Below are 15,000 nucleotides of genomic sequence, written 5' to 3'. Positions count from 1 at the left end.
TTGATAAAGTTAATCTTTATGTCCAAATACCTCCGTTTTGTTGGTGCGTTTAGTTCAGAAATCCAAAGGCACAATGCGAGCTCTCAAAACCAAGACGAAAAGTCAAAAAAGTACAATAAAAGATTGTTTGACATGTTTCTACTATGTTTAAAATCAATCCTCAGGTTGTTTTTGTCATAAATAATCACAGATATTTCAACTGGACAAAAGCTTAGTCAATGGAAAAGGTAAACAAGAAATGTGCGTTCCCGATTACGTGCTTGGTTCATGTCTGGACATTTCCACTGTCCTCTCATTGAAAGTGCTGTATCTCCCTCATTTTTCAGAGTAAAATCCTGAAACAATGCCTAAAGACTGGTCCCATGTTGAGGAAGCCATAGAGATCGTGAAAAAATTTGATTTGATTTGAACTGGGTCCTAAGTCTTTGTATGGTGGATAGGCTTTCAATGGACAAACAGCCTTTCAAAATAATAGTACTTCCTGGTTGGATTTTCCTCTGGTTTTCGCCTGCCATATCAGTTCTGTTATACTCAGACATTATTTTAACAGTTTTGGAAACTTTAGAGTGTTTTCTATCCAAATCTACTAATTATATGCATATCCTAGCTTCTGGGCCTGAGTAGCAGACAGTTTAATTTGGGCACGCTTTTCATCCAAAATTCCGAATCCTGCCCCCTACCCTAGTGAAGTTAAGAACAAATTCTTATTTACAATGACGGCCTCCACCGGACAAACCTGGACGACGCTGGGTCAATTGTGCACCGCCCTATGAGACTTCCAATCACGGCTGGTTGTGATACAGCCTGGATTCGAACCAGGGTGTCTGTAGTGACGCCTCGAGCACTGAGATGCAGTGTCTCAGACCGCTGTGTCACTCGGGAGCCCAGTGGCACAGTGTCTAGAGAAAAACTCCCTAGAAGGAAGAAACCTAGAGAGGAACCAGGCTCTGAGGGGTGGCCAGTCCTCTCCTGGCTGTACTGGGTAGAGAGGAACCAGGCTCTGAGGGGTGACCAGTCCTCTCCTGGCTGTACTGGGTAGAGAGGAACCAGGCTCTGAGGGGTGACCAGTCCTCTCCTGGTTGTACTGGGTAGAGAGGAACCAGGCTCTGAGGGGTGACCAGTCCTCTCCTGGCTGTACTGGGTAGAGAGGAACCAGGCTCTGAGGGGTGGCCAGTCCTCTCCTGGCTGTACCAAGTGGGCATTAAGGCCAGTTTGTTGTAAATCAATCACCTTTCGCCCCTCTCAGCCTCGCTCGCCCAAACCATTCCCTCACCTCGTGTCTGAGGACAGGGTGGAGCAGGGCATTAGACTTCAGAATGCGTGTTGACACTACCGTAGGTGAATTTGAACACTGTATATGTGTCTTAGTTTCATTGCTCTGTCTCTTAAAACGCATGTTCTTGCTCATTAAGAGTTGGAGAAGAACCCATGGGGAGAATCAGCTGTCCTTTGGAATATTGCTCTTGACAACTCAAGACGTCTTAATTGTGGAGGCAGCGACACCCCCCCCCTCTCTCTATCCCCCTTAACCCGGCCGACGTGCGGTTGCCAAGTTGGGCCTTGTTCCCCTCTAAGCACGCCGGTTCATTTTCTGCTTGGCTGAGTCCTGTTCTGCAGAAAGGCTGGGTTCTGTCTCTGGCAGAACACAAGGGGAAAGCTAGGAGGGTAGAATAAAACATGCTGTTAGTTGAGGGATTGCAAAGGGACTTGGTGCTGGAACTTTTTAGCGAAGCCAGCGACCACTGGTGTGAGTCTATCCGTCCCAGCATGTTAATCTTAGTGAAAACATGGAGATGGAAAGCCATGACAGACAGGCCAAGGCTCAATATGTTGGTGGAAGATCTAGCATCAGCTACACAGGGGATCTGATCAATTTAGGGACCAATACGGCTCAGACTTTATTGTGCAATCCCGGTCACGTCAACATTTTAATCATTTTCTTCATTCGGTAGTGTGTATATTAGACTTGGGTGGTATACTGTGAACCGGGGTATTTGGAAATAGCCACCGAATGGTTTTTCAATACAGTCGATACTGTTGAAACTACTGTATTTCTTTTGAAGTTTTTCAATAAAATTGTAATATTTGTAGGTACTTTTTAAAGTAAATACCTGCAGTGGAATAGGTTAGGAGATAAAGCAGGTTGGGTTCTTCATTTCACCTGTCACATTATTTTACATTATGAAGCTTACCGTAGTTCCCCAGAACAGTTGAGTCAGTCATGTGTTTGTAAATGGCACAATGGGAGAAAGCAGGAGTCAAGCTGTGTATTGACAGGGGTTGTGTTTTTATATTGAAAGTCAGCTGGGTTTTTTTTTGGCTTCAATAGAGTGATCAGGGACATGTAACTATAGTTTTCCTTCACAGAAAACACATTCGTGCAACACATTTGGCAGAAAATAACTTTTCATCAGAGGACAACAGAAGTGGGAACGCCATTTGGCTGACAGCCACACCACTAAATACTTTTGTAATGAAAAAGCAAGGTATTATTTACTAAAACGATGCATGGCCTTCATATTTCTAATGCTTGTCAAAGAAAGAATGTAGCCAGCTATGGCTTGAGGGTAGAAGCTGTTAAGTTGACTTTTGGTCCTAGACTTGGCGCTCCGGTACCGCTTGCCATGTGGTAGCAGAGAAAACTGTCTATGTCTTGGGTGACTGGAGTCTCTGACAATTTTATGGGCTTTCCTCTGACACTGCCTATTATATAGGTCCTGGATGGCATGAAGCTTGGCCCCAGTGATGTACTGGGCCATACACACTACCCTCTGTAGCGCCTCGCGGTCGGAGGCCGAGCAGTTGCCATACCAGGCAGTGATGCTCTCGATGGTGCAGCTGTAGAACTTTTTGAGGATCTGGAGACCCATGCCAAATCTTTTCAGTCTCCTGAGGGGCAAAATATTTTGTCCATGACTGTCTTGTTGTGTTTGGACCATGATAGATCGTTGGTGATGTGGACACCAAGGAACTTGAAACTATCGACCCGCTCCACAACAGCCACGTTGATGTTAATGGTGGCCTGTTCGGCCCGCCTTTTCCTGTAGTCCACAATCAGCTCTTTTGTCTTGCTCACATTGAGCAAACTTAATTATGGTGTTGGTGTTGTGTTTTTGCCACGCAGTCGTGGGTGAAACGGGAGTACAGGAGGGGACTAAGTACACACCCCTGAGGGGCCCCAGTGTTGAGGATCAGAGTGGCAGACGTGTTGTTGCCACCCCCTACCACCTGGGGGCAGCCCGTTTAAACAATGAGTTTAAACGTAATGTGCATGATAACAGCATTCCCATTCATAAGCTGGTAGCGATCACTACAGACGGGGCACCAGAAATACGTGGACTGCATTCGGGCTTCGTTGCACTGTGCCGTCGTGATCCCGATTTCCCAGAGTTTTTCAACGATCACTGTGGGATCCATCAGCAAGCACTAGCTAGTAAAGCTGTGGACAAGCACTAGCTAGTAAAGCTGTGGACAAGCACTAGCTAGTAAAGCTGTGGACAAGCACTAGCTAGTAAAGCTGTGGACAAGCACTAGCTAGTAAATGGACAAGCACACTAGTTGTGGACAAGCACTAGCTAGTAAAGCTGTGGACAAGCACTAGCTAGTAAAGCTTGGACAAGCACTAGCTAGTAAAGCTGTGGACAAGCACTAGCTAGTAAACTGTGGACAAGCACTAGCTAGTAAAGCTGTGGACAAGCACTTTAAAGCTGTGGACTCATGTCGTGACACTTTCGTTATGATTTTGTTCATTGAGCGCAAAAGGACTTCAGCACCGCTTGTTTAAATCTTTATTCGTTGAGTTTGATGTCGCACCTGATTCTCCACACTTACGTATAAGGTGGTTGAGTCGCGGGAAAGTACTGCAGCGATTGGTTGACTTGCTGCCCAAGATCAAATCATTTCTGGAGTCACGAAGTGAGGAGCGTGAGGGACTGTCTGATGATGGACAAAACAGCAAATCTGAACCAGCTTCAACTATGAGCTTCAGGGAAAAGACAAAGATACACGTGATCAGCACTGTCACTGCCTTTAAGACCAAGGCCGTTCAGCTGAGGAATGGAAGGCTGGTGCACTTCCTCAACCCGGAGGAAGTGTCGCAAAACATCGGAAAACAAAGATGCTTTTCTCCTGCAAGAATTCTGTTCCCCACCTGGAGAAACCGTCATCTGAATTCAATAGGTGTTTTCAGGAGTTAAATGACACAGGGGAGGTTGTTATATTTATTGTAAACCTTTTCCTCCCGTTCAGATTGAGGAGGTTGTCTGACACATTCCAGGTAGTATTTGTTTTACCTGTCGGAGTTGACATGGAGATCATTGAATTGCAAAATGACATCGAGTTGAAAGCAAGATCAAGAGACGGTCTTGTAAACACTGAGAAGTTTCCCCTCCTTTAAATCCGGCACACTTCAGGTGAAGGTCTCCTTTAAATCCTGCACACTTCAGGTGAAGGTCTCCTTTTCGTCCTGCACACTTCAGGTGAAGGTCTCCTTTAAATGCTGCACACTTCAGGTGAAGGTCTCCTTTTTTGCACACTTCAGGTGAAGGTCTCCTTTTCCTGCACACTTCAGGTGAAGGTCTCCTTTAAGTCCTGCACACTTCAGGTGAAGGTCTCCTTTAAGTCCTGCACACTTCAGGTGCAGGTCTCCTTTAAGTCCTGCACACTTCAGGTGCAGGTCTCCTTTAAGTCCTGCACACTTCAGGTGAAGGTCTACTTTGGATCAACTGTGTCTCTGTGAATTGGCCTTTTCACACACGACAAGAGTCAAGTCAAAGAACAGGTCTTTTCAATCTGATCTCACAGACCGTCAGACCTCCTGATGGTGTGTGATCACAGCCGTCACATTGAATGTGTGTGTGTGTGAATGTGTGTGTGTGGGGGAGAGGGGATCTCATCCACAGCCGTCACATTGAATGTGTGTGTGTGTATTAGGAGAGGGGACTCACTCACTATAATTACCCTACTCACTATAATTACCCTACTCACTATAATTACCCTACTCACTATAGTTACCCTACCCACTAAATTTACCCTACCCACTAAAATTACCCTACCCACTATAGTTACCCTACTCACTATAGTTGCCCTACTCACTATAGTTACCCTACTCACTATAATTACCCTACCCACTATAGTTGCCCTACTCACTATAGTTGCCCTACTCACTATAGTTGCCCTACTCACTATAGTTACCCTACTCACTATAATTACCCTACTCACTATAATTACCCTACCCACTATAATTACCCTACCCACTATAATTACCCTACTCACTATAATTACCCTACTCACTATAATTACCCTACTCACTATAATTACCCTACCCACTATAATTACCATACCCACTATAGTTACCCTACTCACTATAATTACCCTACTCACTATAATTACCCTACCCACTATAATTACCCTACTCACTATAGTTACCCTACTCACTATAATTACCCTACCCACTATAATTACCCTACTCACTATAGTTGTGCTACTGAATATATTTATGACACTGACTTGGCCCATACTACTGTCTGCATCTTACTACTGCTAGTGGGCTGTACATAGTACGTTTTGACAAATAAGGAAATGTAGTTTATTGAACTGTATCTCCAGCCATATGCCATGTTGTGCCTTTACTGTAAAGGCACAGTGTTTATTTTGTTTCATGTCCTGTTGTTAAACCGACGCACAACAAAAGTGCAATGATGTGTTTTCTCTACAACTTCTGCAACTTTCTCCTCCTGCTGACTGGTGTTCTCAGCTACCACCTGCTGGTGTGTCCCTGTAATGTTTATCAGGGAACAGTTATAATCTACTGGGGTGGCCCTGTAATGTTTATCAGGGTAACAGTTATAATCTACTGGGGTACCCTAGCCCTGTAATGTTTATCAGGGAACAGTTATAATCTACTGGGGTGGCCCTGTAATGTTTATCAGGGTAACAGTTATAATCTACTGGGGTGGCCCTGTAATGTTTATCAGGGTAACAGTTATAATCTACTGGGGTGGCCCTGTAATGTTTATCAGGGTAACAGTTATAATCTACTGGGGTGGCCCTGTAATGTTTATCAGGGTAACAGTTATAATCTACTGGGGTGGCCCTGTCATGTTTATCAGGGAACAGTTGTAATATACTGGTGTGGCCCTGTCATGTTTATCAGGGTAACAGTTATAATCTACTGGGGTGGCCCTGTAATGTTTATTAGGGTAACAGTTATAATCTACTGGGGTGGCCCTGTAATGTTTATCAGGGTAACAGTTATAATCTACTGGGGTGGCCCTGTCATGTTTATCAGGGAACAGTTGTAATATACTGGTGTGGCCCTGTAATGTTTATCAGGGTAACAGTTATAATCTACTGGGGTGGCCCTGTATTTATCAGGGTAACAGTTATAATCTACTGGGGTGGCCCTGTAATGTTTATCAGGGTAACAGTTATAATCTACTGGGGTGGCCCTGTAATGTTTATCAGGGAACAGTTATAATCTACTGGTGTGGCCCTGTAATGTTTATCAGGGTAACAGTTATAATCTACTGGGGTGGCCCTGTAATGTTTATCAGGGTAACAGTTATAATCTACTGGGGTGGCCCTGTAATGTTTATCAGGGTAACAGTTATAATCTACTGGGGTGGCCCTGTAATGTTTATCAGGGTAACAGTTATAATCTACTGGGGTGGCCCTGTAATGTTTATCAGGGTAACAGTTATAATCTACTGGGGTGGCCCTGTAATGTTTATCAGGGTAACAGTTATAATCTACTGGGGTGGCCCTGTAATGTTTATCAGGGTAACAGTTATAATCTACTGGGGTGGCCCTGTAATGTTTATCAGGGTAACAGTTATAATCTACTGGGGTGGCCCTGTAATGTTTATCAGGGTAACAGTTATAATCTACTGGTGTGGCCCTGTAATGTTTATTAGGGTAACAGTTATAATCTACTGGGGTGGCCCTGTAATGTTTATCAGGGTAACAGTTATAATCTACTGGGGTGGCCCTGTAATGTTTATCAGGGTAACAGTTATAATCTACTGGGGTGGCCCTGTAATGTTTATCAGGGAACAGTTATAATCTACTGGGGTGGCCCTGTAATGTTTATCAGGGTAACAGTTATAATCTACTGGGGTGGCCCTGTAATGTTTATCAGGGAACAGTTATAATCTACTGGGGTGGCCCTGTAATGTTTATCAGGGAACAGTTATAATCTACTGGGGTGGCCCTGTAATGTTTATCAGGGAAACAGTTATAATCTACTGGGGTGGCCCTGTAATGTTTATCAGGGAACAGTTATAATCTACTGGGGTGGCCCTGTAATGTTTATCATCTAGAATGTCATTGTAGGCTGTAGTGTTAAGGTTTCCCTTCACTGGACCTAAGGGGCATAGCCCAAACTATGAAAAACAGCCTCAGACCATTATTCCTCCTCCGCCAAACTTTACAGTTGGCACTCGGTAGCGTTCTCCTGGCATCCGCGGAACCCAGATTCGTCTGTCGGACTGTCAAATGGTGAAGCTTTTTTCACTTGTTCAGTGAGCTTTACACCACTCCAGCTGCCGCTTGGCATTGCGCATAGTGATCTTAGGCTGGTGTGTGCGGCCGAGCAGCCGCACACAATTGTTGAACAATTTGCGCTGACGTTACTTCCAGAGGCAGTTTGTAGTGAGCGTTGCAACCGAGGACAGACGGTTTTTACACGCATCACTACTCGACTGTCCCGTTCTGTGAGCTTGTGTGGCCTACCACCTTGCGGCTGAGCCGTTGTTGCTCCTAGATGTTTCCACTTCACAATAACAGCACTTAGTTGACCAGGGCAGAAATTTGACAAACTGACATGTTGGAAAGGTGGCATCCTATGACGGTGCCTTGCTGAAAGTCACTGAGCTCTTCAGTAAGGCCATTCTACTGCCAATGTTTGTCTATGGAGATTGCATGGTTGTGTGCTCAATTTCATACACCTGTCAGTAGCGGGGTATGGCTGAAATAGCTAAATCCACTAATTTGAAGGGGTGTCCTCATACTTTGGTACAGTTAAAGTCGGAAGTTTACATACACTTAGGTTGGAGTCATTAACTAGTTTTTCAACCACTCCACAAATCTCTTGTTAACAAACTATAGCGAATTTGTCCAATAGAAAGTCTTGTTTTCGCTGCAAAACATTTTCTGCTTTACAACGGTTTGGACCAATGATTCCCCCCCCCCCCCCCACCGACTAAGTAACCAATCCGGTCCTCATACCATCATAGCCACCTAATCATCCTCAGCCTCCAATTGGCTCGTTCATCCCCTCTCCCCTGAAACTCTTCTCCAGGTCGTTTCTGTAAAAGACCATGTGTTCTCATCAACGTAGCTGGTCAAATGAGGGTTAATGATAATGCCACTGTACAGACTAGTAGGTGGTCTGTGTGCAGCTTGTTGTAAAGCAGCCAGTGTCAGTGCAGTGCAGCAGCTGGCGACATTACACAGTAACAGTATGCATGACGGCAAGCAGCAGACACCTATCAATGCTCTGCTTGCTCACTAGGTTCCACTGAAGCAGATATGTGGATCAGCCAATGCCCAGCTGTTGGTTCAGTAGATTCTAGAGTCACACCTTGTGAAGCAGCACTGTGTTCTGGGTCACTGATTATCTTGTTACCTGCTCTGTAAGGAAGTGTTGTGTACAAACCTGTGCCCTGTACGCTCTGGTGGAGGCTGACTGATCTGATCCTGTTGTTTCTGCTGGTCTCTGATCTGATGCTGTTGTTTCTGCTGGTCTCTGATCTGATCCTGTTGTTTCTGCTGGTCTCTGATCTGATCCTGTTGTTTCTGCCGGTCTCTGATCTGATGCTGTTGTTTCTGCCGGTCTCTGATCTGATCCTGTTGTTTCTGCCGGTCTCTGATCCTGTTGTTTCTGCTGGTCTCTGATCTGATCCTGTTGTTTCTGCTGGTCTCTGATCTGATCCTGTTGTTTCTGCCGGTCTCTGATCTGATCCTGTTGTTTCTACTGGTCTCTGATCCTGTTGTTTCTGCCGGTCTCTGATCTGATCCTGTTGTTTCTGCTGGTCTCTGATCTGATCCTGTTGTTTCTACTGGTCTCTGATCTGATCCTGTTGTTTCTGCTGGTCTCTGATCTGATCCTGTTGTTTCTGCTGGTCTCTGATCTGATCCTGTTGTTTCTGCTGGTCTCTGATCTGATCCTGTTGTTTCTGCTGGTCTCTGATCTGATCCTGTTGTTTCTGCCGGTCTCTGATCTGATCCTGTTGTTTCTGCCGGTCTCTGATCTGATGCTGTTGTTTCTGCCGGTCTCTGATCTGATCCTGTTGTTTCTGCCGGTCTCTGATCTGATCCTGTTGTTTCTGCTGGTCTCTGATCTGATCCTGTTGTTTCTGCCGGTCTCTGATCTGATCCTGTTGTTTCTACTGGTCTCTGATCCTGTTGTTTCTGCTGGTCTCTGATCTGATCCTGTTGTTTCTGCTGGTCTCTGATCTGATCCTGTTGTTTCTACTGGTCTCTGATCTGATCCTGTTGTTTCTGCCGGTCTCTGATCTGATCCTGTTGTTTCTGCCGGTCTCTGATCCTGTTGTTTCTGCTGGTCTCTGATCTGATCCTGTTGTTTCTGCTGGTCTCTGATCTGATCCTGTTGTTTCTACTGGTCTCTGATCTGATCCTGTTGTTTCTGCCGGTCTCTGATCTGATCCTGTTGTTTCTGCTGGTCTCTGATCTGATCCTGTTGTTTCTGCTTGTCTCTGCAGGTATTAAAAAGTATGTTGTTGGACTTATTATCAAGACGTCGTCGGACGCTACAATGGTCGAGGTGAGGGCTGAGACATGTCATGTTAATGAGTGTAAACTCCCCTGTCAGGTGGAGCTGGTTGTTACCGGGATGATAACAGCATGTTGACACCGCTCTCATTTATCTTTTCAGAAAGAGAAAGTGTACATTGGAAAGCTGAACATGATCCTTGTTCAGGTAATTGAGTGAGTGAGTGAGTGAGACAGTGAGTGAGACAGTGAGTGAGTGAGACAGTGAGTGAGTGAGACAGTGAGTGAGTGAGACAGTGAGTGAGTGAGACAGTGAGTGAGTGAGACAGTGAGTGAGTGAGACAGTGAGTGAGTGAGACAGTGAGTGAGTGAGACAGTGAGACAGTGAGACAGTGAGTGAGACAGTGAGACAGTGAGTGAGTGAGACAGTGAGTGAGTGAGACAGTGAGTGAGTGAGACAGTGAGACAGTGAGTGAGTGAGACAGTGAGACAGTGAGTGAGTGAGACAGTGAGTGAGTGAGACAGTGAGTGAGTGAGACAGTGAGTGAGTGAGACAGTGAGTGAGTGAGACAGTGAGTGAGTGAGACAGTGAGTGAGTGAGACAGTGAGTGAGTGAGACAGTGAGACAGTGAGACAGTGAGACAGTGAGTGAGACAGTGAGACAGTGAGTGAGTGAGACAGTGAGTGAGTGAGACAGTGAGTGAGTGAGTGAGTGAGACAGTGAGACAGTGAGTGAGTGAGACAGTGAGTGAGTGAGACAGTGAGTGAGTGAGACAGTGAGTGAGTGAGACAGTGAGTGAGTGAGACAGTGAGTGAGTGAGACAGTGAGTGAGTGAGACAGTGAGTGAGTGAGACAGTGAGTGAGTGAGACAGTGAGTGAGTGAGACAGTGAGTGAGTGAGACAGTGAGTGAGTGAGACAGTGAGTGAGTGAGACAGTGAGTGAGTGAGACAGTGAGACAGTGAGTGAGTGAGACAGACAGTGAGTGAGTGAGTGAGACAGTGAGTGAGTGAGTGAGACAGACAGTGAGTGAGACAGTGAGTGAGTGAGACAGTGAGTGAGTGAGACAGTGAGTGAGTGAGACAGTGAGTGAGTGAGACAGTGAGTGAGTGAGTGAGACAGTGAGTGAGTGAGTGAGACAGTGAGTGAGTGAGTGAGACAGTGAGTGAGTGAGTGAGACAGTGAGTGAGTGAGTGAGACAGTGAGTGAGTGAGTGAGACAGTGAGTGAGTGAGTGAGACAGTGAGTGACTGAGTGAGTGAGACAGTGAGTGACTGAGTGAGTGAGACAGTGACTGAGTGAGTGAGACAGTGACTGAGTGAGTGAGACAGTGACTGAGTGAGTGAGACAGTGACTGAGTGAGTGAGACAGTGACTGAGTGAGTGACTGAGTGACTGAGTCAGTGACTGAGTGACTGAGTCAGTGACTGAGTGACTGAGTCAGTGACTGAGTCAGTGACTGAGTGACTGAGTCAGTGACTGAGTGACTGAGTCAGTGACTCAGTGAGTGAGTGAGTGAGTCAGTGACTGGGTGAGTGAGACAGTGACTGGGTGAGTGAGACAGTGACTGAGTGAGTGAGACAGTGACTGAGACAGTGAGTGACTGAGACAGTGAGTGAGTGAGCGAGCGAGCGAGTGAGTGAGCGAGTGAGACAGTCAGTCAGTCAGTCAGTCAGTCAGTCACACACATACTGTAGGTACACACACACACACACACACACACACACTCATTTAGTAATGTAGATATGTGGTAGTGGTGGAGTAGGGACCTGAGAGCACACCGTGTGTTGTGAAATCTGTGAATGTATTGTAATGTTTTTAAAATGGTATAAACTGCCTTCATTTATCTGGACCCCAGGAAGAGGATCCACAATAAACACAAACCCCTTTCTGAAGGCTCTGTACGCTAGCTTTCTGTGCTAAAGCCTACAGCCATTATTAGTTCTGGGAGCTAATGCTGTTCTCAGGGAAGGTTACTCATTTCTTAAGTGTGTGATTCACCAAACTACCACCCTTACACACCCCCTCACACACTCCCTCACACACACACTCCCTCACACACACTCTCGCTCACACACACTCTCGCTCACACACACTCTCGCTCACACACACACACACACTCCCTCACACACACACTCCCTCACACACACACACACACACACACACACACACACACACACACACACACACACACACACACACACACACACTCCCTCACACACACACACACCCCCTCACACACCCACCCACCTGTCAGAACAGTCAGTAGATGCTGAGACACTGACCTGGTTGGTCTCTTCAGGACAAAACAAAGTCAGCTGACGCAGGCACACTGACTCACACTCAATGACACAGAGACTCATGCAGCTACAGTCAGCTGTACACACACATGATACACACGTATGAATAAACACACACGCAGTTACACACACACACACACACACAGTTTTACACACACACACACACAGTTTTACACACACACACACACACACACACACACACACACACACACACACACACACACACACACACAGATTGGAGGACTCTTGCCCAGATGAAGCTGAGCAGCACACCTAGTTATAAAGAGAGCATCCTAGTTCATTCACAGACAGGAGAACAGCAATGTTAGTAGGTACACACACACACTCACTGTCTCACTCACTCAATCACTGTCTCACTCACTCAATCACTGTCTCCCTCACTCAATCACTCACTCACTCACTCACTCACTGTCTCACTCACTCACTCACTGTCTCACTCACTCACTGTGTGTGTGTGAGCGAGAGTGTGTGTGAGCGAGAGTGTGTGTGAGCGAGAGTGTGTGTGAGGGAGTGTGTGTGTGAGGGAGTGTGTGAGGGGGTGTGTAAGGGTGGTAGTTTGGTGAATCACACACTTAAGAAATGAGTAACCTTCCCTGAGAACATCATTAGCTCCCAGAACTAATAATGGCTGTAGGCTTTAGCACAGAAAGCTAGCGTACAGAGCCTTCAGAAAGGGGTTTGTGTTTATTGTGGATCCTCTTCCTGGGGTCCAGATAAATGAAGGCAGTTTATACCATTTTAAAAACATTACAATACATTCACAGATTTCACAACACACGGTGTGCTCTCAGGTCCCTACTCCACCACTACCACATATATACAGTACTAAATAAGTGTGTGTTTGTGTGTGTGTGTGTGTGTGTGTGTGTGTGTGTACCTACAGTATGTGTGTGTGTGTGTACCTACAGTATGTCTGTATTGTGTGTGTGTGCACCTACAGTATGTCTGTATTGTGTGTGTGTGTGTGTTGGAATGCATCCCCGAGTGGGTGTTTGCATGTATGACTGATTTGTTTATATTAATGTGTGTGTAAACCTCTCCTCCTTTCCCTCCAGATCCTGAAGCAGGAGTGGCCCAAGCACTGGCCCACGTTCATCAGTGACATCGTGGGAGCCAGCCGCACCAGCGAGAGCCTCTGTCAGAACAACATGATCATCCTCAAGCTGCTCAGTGAGGAGGTGTTTGACTTCTCTAGTGGACAGATGACCCAGGTCAAGGCCAAGCACCTCAAAGACAGGTAATATATTAATATACTGTATATCTTAACATAGCACATTTTTTACATTTGTAATATATATATATATATATATATTAGACACCATTTAGCAGACGCATTTGTCCGAAGCCACTTGGTCATGTGTGTATACATTTTCTGTATATGCCCCGGGAATCGAGCCCACAATCCTAGCGTTTCAATCGACATCCTCTACCAACTGAGTCATACATACAGGACCACTCTTTTATATAATGTAGCACCTCACAGCTGTTAGTACCCTGCTCTACCAACAGCTGTTAGTACCCTGCTCTACCGACAGCTGTTAGTACCCTGCTCTACCGACAGCTGTTAGTACCCTGCTCTACTGACAGCTGTTAGTACCCTGCTCTACCGACAGCTGTTAGTACCCTGCTCTACCGACAGCTGTTAGTACCCTGCTCTACCGACAGCTGTTAGTACCCTGCTCTACCGACAGCTGTTAGTACCCTGCTCTACCGACAGCTGTTAGTACCCTGCTCTACCGACAGCTGTTAGTACCCTGCTCTACCGACAGCTGTTAGTACCCTGCTCTACCGACAGCTGTTAGTACCCTGCTCTACCGACAGCTGTTAGTACCCTGCTCTACCGACAGCTGTTAGTACCAGGCTCTACCGACAGCTGCTAGTACCAGGCTCTACCGACAGCTGCTAGTACCAGGCTCTACCGACAGCTGTTAGTACCAGGCTCTACCGACAGCTGTTAGTACCAGGCTCTACCGACAGCTGTTAGTAACCTGCTCTACCGACAGCTGTTAGTACCAGGCTCTACCGACAGCTGTACCGACAGCTGTAGTACCAGGCTCTACCGACAGCTGTTAGTACCAGGCTCTACCGACAGCTGTTAGTACCCAGGCTCTACCGACAGCTGTTAGTACCCTGCTCTACCGACAGCTGTTAGTACCCTGCTCTACCGACAGCTGTTAGTACCCTGCTCTACCGACAGCTGTTAGTACCCTGCTCTACCGACAGCCGTTAGTACCCTGCTCTACCGACACGTTAGTACCCTGCTCTACCGACAGCCGTTAGTACCCTGCTCTACCGACAGCCGTTAGTACCCTGCTCTACCGACAGCCGTTAGTACCCGGCTCTACCGACAGCCGTTAGTACCCGGCTCTACCGACAGCCGTTAGTACCAGGCTCTACCGACAGCCGTTAGTACCAGGCTCTACCGACAGCCGTTGGTACCAGGCTCTACCGACAGCCGCTGGTACCAGGCTCTACCGACAGCCGTTGGTACCCTGCTCTACCGACAGCCGTTGGTACCCTGCTCTACCGACAGCCGTTGGTACCCTGCTCTACCGACAGCCGTTGGTACCCTGCTCTACCGACAGCCGTTGGTACCCTGCTCTACCGACAGCCGTTAGTACCCTGCTCTACCGACAGCCGTTAGTACCAGGCTCTACCGACAGCCGTTAGTACCAGGCTCTACCGACAGCTGTTCGTACCAGGCTCTACCGACAGCTGTTAGTACCAGGCTCTACCGACAGCTGTTCGTACCAGGCTCTACCGACAGCTGTTAGTACCAGGCTCTACCGACAGCTGTTCGTACCAGGCTCTACCGACAGCTGTTCGTACCAGGCTCTACCGACAGCTGTTCGTACCAGGCTCTACCGACAGCTGTTAGTACCAGGCTCTACCGACAGCTGTTCGTACCAGGCTCTACCGACAGCTGTTCGTACCAGGCTCTACCGACAGC

At 46.8% G+C, this 15,000-nt stretch overlaps 1 pseudogene; it reads left to right on the top strand.

Moving 5' to 3' along the window:
- The window catches only part of LOC135537157 (exportin-1-like), a 57,944-nt pseudogene that overhangs the window by 14,635 nt on the left and 28,309 nt on the right, over positions 1–15,000 (top strand).

Source organism: Oncorhynchus masou, unplaced genomic scaffold, assembly GCF_036934945.1.
Source record: "Oncorhynchus masou masou isolate Uvic2021 unplaced genomic scaffold, UVic_Omas_1.1 unplaced_scaffold_714, whole genome shotgun sequence".
NCBI lineage: Eukaryota > Metazoa > Chordata > Actinopteri > Salmoniformes > Salmonidae > Oncorhynchus > Oncorhynchus masou.
Note: the sequence above shows the minus strand (reverse complement) of the source record. Positions and strands in the feature narration are given on the sequence as shown.